Genomic DNA, 9,134 nt, shown 5'->3' with positions numbered 1-9,134 from the left:
TGTACCCTCAGTTGGTTCAAGAGTGAAGACAGCAGCTTTCATTTCAAAGATAAGATGAGGCCAAACATGTTTTCTGAAGCTCCAGTTGTAGATGGGTCCAAAGTTGAATTCAATTTCTCTTTAAGGAGATAAATATAAAACCTAAATCTATCTAGTATTCTCTATACACTTTCTGTCTTCTTATATGTTTCCTTTATTTTTTAAAGGTCCACTTGCATCACCATTTTTTTAAATGTCATTTGGTAATAAAGCTGTAGTTATTCTTTCATTCTTCCTTACTTCCTTGGAGAAGTAAAATGAAAGGGCTGGACAATCTGACCTTTATGATCCCTTATATAAGTCTGTGATTATGGCATGACCATTAATGAACTACTTAATTGCCACTTCAATTAGAAGGAAAATACAGGCTGAGAGGAAGCACCTTCTGTTGGAACACAGATATCTCAAATGCACTTGCACCAAACTATAAAGCTGTTTCTTATGAAGCAAAATTTATGATAAGGTAATTTTAATTGTTTGGAACCCATACAAGGATAGTTATTCTCTAACTATAAGGCAGTATCATTTCAAGAGGAGGAACCCAAGAGCAGTAAAAGCCTTTATACCATCATAAAAAAAACAGGTATTTAGAACTATCATAGTCAGTCAGCTCAGGCTGCTATAACAAAATACCATTGTCTTAGTGGCTTAAACAACAGAAATTTATTTCTCACAATTCTGGAAGTTAGAATCTCCAAGAGCAATGTGCTGGCAAGGTAGGTTTCATTCTGAGGCCTCTACTCTGGCTTGCAGATGGCCACCATCTCTCTGTAAGGTCACATGACCTCTTCATTGTGTGTGCACAGGAAAAGAGAGAGAGCAAGCTCTCTGGTATCTCTTCTTATAAGGGCACTAATCCCATCATGAGAGTCCCACCCTCATGACCTCATCTAATCCTAATTACCTCCCCAAAGCCCCATCTTCAAATACCGCCACATTAGAGTTTAGGGCTTCAACATACACATTTGTGGGGGACATCAAAATTTGGTCCATAACGATCAGGTTACCTGCCAGCACAAACTTTTGTCATCTTTGCTAAGAGACACAGATTTAAAGGACTAAGAGTCAATACACTGAATGCAATACGAAGTAAGAGTTGAACAGTAGAAGCATCTAATCTGAATAATTCCTTTTCACTGTGAAAAAAAAGTACCACCCCATCCCACCTCTGCCAATAAACTTGTTTTTTGCCCAGGCTGGCTATTTAAATGCCCTAATTCTTTACTCCACCTTGTCTATTTATGCACTAGCACTACAATCATTTCTGTGGTGAAATCGACTGAGAAAGTATTTTTTTTCCAAGTTGGCTTTAGTGTCTAAAGACCTCCCTTCAAAAAGTGAAAATGCAGTGTTCAGGAGGCCTGTTTCATCACTAGACATGAATTACTCCACCCAGTTGGGACTGTGATGTCCTCGTATTAACTAAAGGTCCAGATTCAGCAGTACACTGTGGAAACAGTAAACTAAGGCACAAATTTTGTCATTGTTTGTCATCATGGTGCATCTGTTTTCCCACTTTCAGAAGGTACCAACTCTTAGGAAGACTCGAAGGGCAACTGCTATGGTCTGAATGTTCATGTCCCCCCAGAATTCATTTGTTGAAATCCTAACTCCTACGGTGACGGTATTGGTAGGTGAGGCCTTTGGAAGGTGCTTAGGTCATGAGTGCAGAGCCCTCATGAATGAAATGTGTTCTTATAAAAGAGGCCCCAGAGAGACCCTATGCCCCTTCCACCAAGCAAGGATACATGAAATCTACAGAAGAGACCCCTCACCCCACCATGATGGCACCCTGATCTCTGCCTTCCAGCCTCCAGAACTGTAAGAAAAATTTCTGTTGTTTATAAGCTACCCAGTCTGGTCTTTTGTTATAGCAGCCCAAGCAGACTAAAACAGTACTTCGTTTAAGAAACATTCCACAAAGCTCAGATTTCACAGAGCAAACTGTAAAATACAATTTTAGGATAGTAATATTGGGTATCTGGTTTTCTTAAAATTTCTAACTATAATTCAACACGATTTTGGATTCTGGTCATCTAAATACATATTTCTTGGTTTTGTTTTCTGTTTAAGAAACCACTGAACCACTGCTGACTCAGTGGTTTGTGCACAAAACTCTTCTTTATATTCTAGAATGGTCAGTTCAATAATCTCTGCCTCCAATGGTACCCCAAAACTTCTACAATAAAACAGAATAGATTTATTTTTGCCCTTTTCAGTTATTTCAATCCCTGATGTGGTCACCAGTGGCCCCTTTCATTAATCATACAATATTATAAATTCACATACATTGGGACCACTGGAGCTACTTTGAGATAAGCAGATTTCAAATTAATTCATGCCTACTAATTTTGAGATCTGAGTTGAAGTTTCTTAGTCCTGTGTCACTCCACGGATATGACAATCATAATCAGTTTCTACACACAAAGTATGAGCAATTTAGAGATCTAAAATTAGTGTGTGCAAATATTTAAATGAGTGCTGCATAAGAGATTAATCGGGCCACAGGAATGGCTAGAGTGTCTCAAATCCGAGTTCTCATTTATTTTCTTCTCTACTAATTGTCTAACCAAAGGTAGCACAAATTTCATTTAGTGAACTTATAGTACAGTGTTTTGTTTTTTTTTCAAACCTACAGTGATCTAGCCTCCATAGGTGAATTTAAACATTTTCGTCCATTTTCTGACTGAAGATTTTTTCAAAAGGAATGTGCAATAAAGTTTAGCATGCAGTGGAGAATTAATAAACATTGCTGATCAATAGGAACATGAACTAATGACTTTGTCTTGCTAATCCTATGTTTTAATCACTTGGTTTATGACTTCTACATACCCTTATTACATGTCCTTTTAGTCAAGCAAAGCCAGGGCAATTTTGAAGCTTACAATTTAGTTTCAGCTATTTTTACAAAATAGAAAACTTATGAAACTGTTTACCTGTCCTAAACACATAAGGAAGAAAATCTAAACACAACCCCACAATCCGTGTCATTTACATATAATTTCTATTTTCATCCTTTTTAATACCATATTATAAAATAGAATTGCCTTTATTGACAAAGTTTAACTAACTGAATTTTGAGTGAGTGTTGGTTTCTGGCTTTATAATTGTTTTAACATTATAACTTTAAAAAAGGTGTTTTCTTATAACATCTCTAATTACCAAAGACCATTGTAAGATGCATTTTGGAGTTGTAAACCCAATAGCATGTATCAGTCATGTTTTAAATACTTAGTTGATGAATGAATCAAGGAGTCTTCCTCTTCCACATTCCAAGGAAGATTTCCAGTACTTAGTGGGCAGAATGGTTATAGCTCATAATCTCTACTGTTACATCAATGTCTAAGCCTGTATAAGGTTATACCTACATCTCAAGCAAGAAATGTTGATCTTCGCATAGTTTCCATAAAGAAAGGCAAGATCCAATGAGGCAGTGTGCAAACTGTATACCAGAACACTTGTAGTTGGATTGTGAAAGAACTTCAGGGTCAGATTTGGCTGATCACCTAGTAGGTGTTGGGAGGCACACCAACTTTCAATCCTAGCTAGGGTCAGAGAGCCTGTTCCTAGGTAGCACATATTTCCAAGCCCCATCACTGTTACCTTCCACCTCCTTTTAAAAACACATTTGCCATAAGTAAAGCCAACAAGACACTCAGAGAATCCAGGCATAAATGTTTATGCATTTGGCATTATTATACAAGTTTGGGAGAAAACAAAAAGTGAGTCAGAATTTAATTGAGGGTGTTTATATAACACAGCTGTACATGAGCAAGTATGTTACCACAACATTCTACATTTAGCTTTCTGGAGCCCAAGGCAGACTTAAGATCTAGAATGGGCCTCTTCTCTGGAAAATCCTTCTCAAGATCTTTTATCTTTATCAAAGAGGATTATTTCCACCTCCATCCCATAGCTCTTATGGGTGCTAGATAACACACGCCTACTCAGATAGGCTTCAGATATTTGGAATCTAGGCAAATGGGGCCTTAATTATTATTCGGTGGGCTTGAATTTTACTCTGCTAATTTTGAGTGAATGAAGAGCATTCAGGAAACTCTTGCCTGTTTCATTTTTGTAGTTTTCTTCTGTTTCTCCTTTCCGTTTCTTGAGCCCTGCCTTTCTTTTTATATCAGGCAAGAGATTCACTTAAAGTGAAGGAAGGGAATTGTGAGAGAGAGACTATTTCTGCCCCAATTTCAACTTCTGTGTTCAGATATACTTCCCTATGACCCACCACTTTAACACTAATTTATGTTTTAGCTTCTTAGTGAATAGCCAATTTGTAGCTCATCAAAATACTCTCTCCTCCTCCAAGACATAAACTCTACTATGAAGTTCTCAGCTACAAGTGGCTTAGAGGAGAAACTGCCATTTCCTCCAAAACAGGCTGTTGCATACTCAAAACTAAACAGTATACAAACGTCTTGCGTTGAGTTCCTAATATTGGCAGAATATTTGTTCTCATTGTTGTTCTAGATACATGTGTTTGGGGAGTGAGGGGCGACAGAGGTGGAGATGGTGCTGTAGGCACCTGGTATAAACTTGCAAGCTGAACGCCACACAGAAAGTCCTAACAGGGCAGGCCGGGGAGCATTCTGGGTCCTGTAACACTGGATTCGGAAGCGAGTCTGCGGGAGTCTCATCCAGGGCTGGCGGCGTCCAGCCACCCTGAAGGCTTGCTGGCCGGAGGTCCTGGGCGGCACCGGCAGCGGCGCCTGGGCTCAGCACACATCATTCAGGGCTTTGCGGGCAAACTCGGACAGGATGAAGGGTGCCCGATGTACATCAGAGTTGTAGTATTTCAGCTGTATCTATTCCACCTGCTTCTGCGTCAGGGGCTGCACGGGCTCCAGGAAGTTGGTGCTTGGATTTTTGCTGCACAGTATGAAGCCAATTTGGCAGCTGGGGTAGGTGGGGATGGTGCAGTAAGCGTAGCCGACCACCGGGAAGAGTGATTTGCAGAACTGCCGCATCACCTTGATGAGGTCCAGGTGCAGCCACTGACACTCGCCCTGGCAGCAGAGGATGCCACCCTCCTTCAGGGCCGTCTTCATGAGCCGGTAACAGGAATCCTTGAATAGACTCTCAGCAGGGCCCAGGGGGTCTGAGGAGTCAGTGATAATGACATCGAAAGCATCCTGGTTCTGTTTCATGAACTCAAAACCATTATCCACATGTAGGATGAGCTTTGAGCTCGAGTAGCCAACGGCCATGCCCGGCAGGAACTTCTTGGAGACTTGAACGACATCCTCGTCGATCTCGCACTGGACCACGGACTCCACGGAGGAATGCTTCACCACCTGCCGCAGGACACCCCCATCCCCGCCCCCGACGATCAGCACCTTGCGTGGATTGGGGTGGCTGCAGAGGGGCAAGTTGGCTATCATCTCCTGGTAGGAGAACTCGTCCCTCTCTGTGCACTGGACGACGCCATCCAACACCGGCACGTCGCCGTAGCTCTTACTGCGGAAGACAGGGATATCCTGATACCGCGAGCACTGATGGTGTAGCAGCTGCTCCGCCTGCAGCGACAGGGCCTGGCCGGGCCATGCGCTGCACGTCTAGCGGAACCAGATGGCGGCGGGGCCGTCGGGGCCGGGCTCCATGGCTGGCAGGCTGGCGGGCGGGCAGACTCGAGGCCGGAGCAGCGGGATTCCGGCCCGGGACTGCAGGTAGCGCAGAGCCGCAGCACAACGGGACCAGCCCCACCCAGCGCCAGCGCCAGAGCCTCGCCCTAACCCCGCCCGTGCCCTACCACCACCGACGGGGCGGAGCCTGCTGGCAGGAGCGAAACCCGAAACCTCTTTGCAGAGGCCTTTGGTATCTTTTTATCTCCTAGCCATTTCTTATCATTAACATTCTACCCCATGTCTCCAGATCACTGTGTCACTTCTGTGTGGCATAATCCCCTCCCAGCACTTCTGGGAACATCCACTAGAGACCACAAGCTGTGCTGTGCCCACTTACCAAGCAAACACATTTAATACAAAATTATAAAAATGAGGGCTTCCCTGGTGGTGCAGTGGTTGAGAGTCCACCTGCCGATGCAGGGGACACGGGTTCGTGCCCCGGTCCAGGAAGATCCCACATGCCGCGGAGCGGCTACGCCCGTGAGCCATGGCCGCTGAGCCTGCGCGTCCGGAGCCTGTGCTCCACAACGGGAGAGGCCACAACAGTGAGAGACCCACGTACCGAAAAAAAAAATATATATATATATATATATAAATGATATTTCATTACCAGAAAATATGCGTGTCCTAGAATAAAATTAGTTTTCACTATGAAGGAGGAAAGCCTTGTGAACTTCTGTTCCCCACTGCATAGCTTGACAAACTCAGCCAATGTCATGAAGACCAAATAGACCCAGGCCCATTTTGACCTGGACGGAGGAGTTTGCCGGGACTTGGGACTCTCAGTGTTAAAACTGGGGAAGTCTCCGGCAAACCACTGGGTTTGATCATCTGAAGACCAACTAAAAGTACTGGATAGCGCTACTGTCAAGAAAATCAAAGCCTCTTATCTGCTTTCTGCTGGAAGGTACCTTTCTCATTAAACTTGAAGTCACTGATGATTTCCTCTCTTACTATATAACATTGCTTCCTACCTGGTGCTACCACCTTCTCCACAAAGACAAAATTCTGTGTCCTCTAGTTTTCTTGTTATTGTGGTTGCTGTTTTGACAAAAATGATATGAATTTCTTTTGAAATTGTCACCTTAAAGATTCTCATGATAGTTTCTGGCATCATGGTACCATAATTCCATTTCCCCCTTCATCTCACCAATGAAAGTAGCTTGGGTTTTGCTGACTACCTCATGACACTTGCACGCGCATTACATTTATCTTGCCATCACAATAACAGATATTGTTCCCATTTCCTGATGAGAAAATAGAGGCTAAGTGGAATCAGGTGACTAGCATTGGTTGTAGAACTAGTCTATCTGTCTAGACAGATAGAACTAGACTATCTGTCAAATATGCCTAACACCTATAATCACAGAAGAAATGTGACCCAAAGCTTGTAGATTAAAAGATCTACTGGAAAATATTTTCTCAGCCCTGTCTTGTGCATAGCTTAGATAGCTTCATGGTTGACTTTTCTAATTACTCTCATGAGACCATAAAATCCAACTCTCTGACAGAATGCTATTGAGTTGCTTTCTTTTATTTTTACCTTGAATATGCCATTTGTGTTTTAAATGTTCATGGCAAACATTACTCAGACCATAATATTTCAAAATATTTCCCATATTATTTCAAAATATTCCCATAATATTTCAAAAGAAAACCATATTCAGGAGCCTGAAAAATGAGGCGGGGAGAAATAGCAGTCCTGAATTTTCATTTTACTCAAAGTACTCCTGATCAAAGATTGAATTTCAGGACACCAGACCAAATAATTTTTCTTCAAAATTGAAGATAAAATCCTCTTTATTTTTCTTTTCTCTTTGCCATGCAAGGAAAAAAAAAATATGTGCCAGTAATCCATAATTCACTTTATTGGAAGAAATTTCTTGGGAATTATATTCTAGAAATGGCTATAGTCTGGCAATTCTAGAATCTATACTAAAGAAGTCATTTCAAAGGAATTTTCCAAATAAAACCTTTTCACTTTGAAAAATGGCTCTGCTTTAGTCAAATTCACACAATGAAGGGAAAATAAAAGCCTAAAGTTAATTCTGTAAGAGTATAGGAATACATGCAAGCTTTGATACAAATTAATGGCATGGAATCAAAACACAAACTTGAACAGTGTATTGGGCAGAATATCTGCAAAGTTAAAATATACACAGAGGCAGTAGTTATGAATGTGAAGAAAAATATCAAAACAAAGATCACTGAAAACAGACTTATAGTTCAGCTTTAACTGCCTACAGGGAAGTTTTTATTTGAATTCAGTTCATCCTAGACGATTCCAAAATGGGAGTTCAGTGAACCCTAACTTACAAAGAGAACTGACAGCCAGTCAGGTACATTTCACTCCAGTCAGTTAGAGCTGATGTTGCCTTCATGGATTTATGGTACTCCCAGGGATCTGTCTATCTATACAGCTCAGGCCAACTGTAGGGAAATTAGTATAAACAATATAGACTTCCAATCTACAGGTATAATGTATAAATGATTAACAACCTTAACCCCCTCAATTTTATTTCTTATATTGTAATACTTGTGTGGCTCAGATTTACATAACAGAACTATACAACGTTTGTTGTAAGAAACATGCATGTCCCTAACAATTCTCGTAATGTGCCTCTTTATTTAACACTGTTGCTTTAACATTTACAAACTATATGTTGTTCAAACTAGTATCCTATTAAACTGTAACTTTAAAAGTACAAAACATAACTTGCCATAATTTATAAATCAATGATTACCATTTGTATGGACAGTGCTTGGTAAACTGAATAAGATAAATAGGTGTTTAAACATCTACCTTTACACCTCTGGTACTTTATGATCAGTTTAGGAGGGAATGATATCACAATCACTTGTGAAATAGCGTCATCAAATCATTAAAGCCATCAGGTTCTAACATTCCCAGAAAAATGGCCTTATTAAAATAGACTGATGAACTATATTGTATCATGAACCTGGGTAGCCCCATTCTACATTTAACATATCCAAAAATATCATAGAGCTGAAAAGACATTCAAATGAAATAAATATATACTTTCCATTTGATTATTATAGTAATCTATCACATTGAAATAATGCAGTGTGTCCTATCAAAGCAAGGTTCCTGCTATACTTCAAAGACTATAGCTGAGACAGTAAAATACCCTTCATGTTTCACATATATTTCGTATCATCCACTAGGAACATCTATTTTTATAGGTTTACTTATATCTTTGGGGTAGAAGAGAGCAAAGTGGTATTATTAAAGTTGTAAGATTGTAAGAAAAGATTTGATGATTTTAGCACAGTATTGAGAACTATTTATTGGTTCTTTTAAAAATTATATCTCTTCAACTGTTAATGATGCATACTGAACTACTTATGGATGAAATATGATGAATTTGCTTTAAAATATTCCAGGCCAAAAAAAAAAAAATGGGTGGGATAGATGAAGCAAGATTGGAAAGGTGTTAATAA

At 40.5% G+C, this 9,134-nt stretch overlaps 1 pseudogene; it reads right to left on the bottom strand.

Moving 5' to 3' along the window:
• Window positions 1-4,763: 4,763 nt before the first annotated feature.
• LOC132513099 (spermidine synthase-like) lies at window positions 4,764-5,648 on the bottom strand (annotated as a pseudogene).
• Between the last annotated feature and the right edge of the window lie 3,486 nt (window positions 5,649-9,134).

This window comes from Lagenorhynchus albirostris, chromosome X, assembly GCF_949774975.1.
Source record: "Lagenorhynchus albirostris chromosome X, mLagAlb1.1, whole genome shotgun sequence".
Taxonomy (NCBI): domain Eukaryota; kingdom Metazoa; phylum Chordata; class Mammalia; order Artiodactyla; family Delphinidae; genus Lagenorhynchus; species Lagenorhynchus albirostris.
This window is presented reverse-complemented; position numbering and strand designations above follow the sequence as displayed.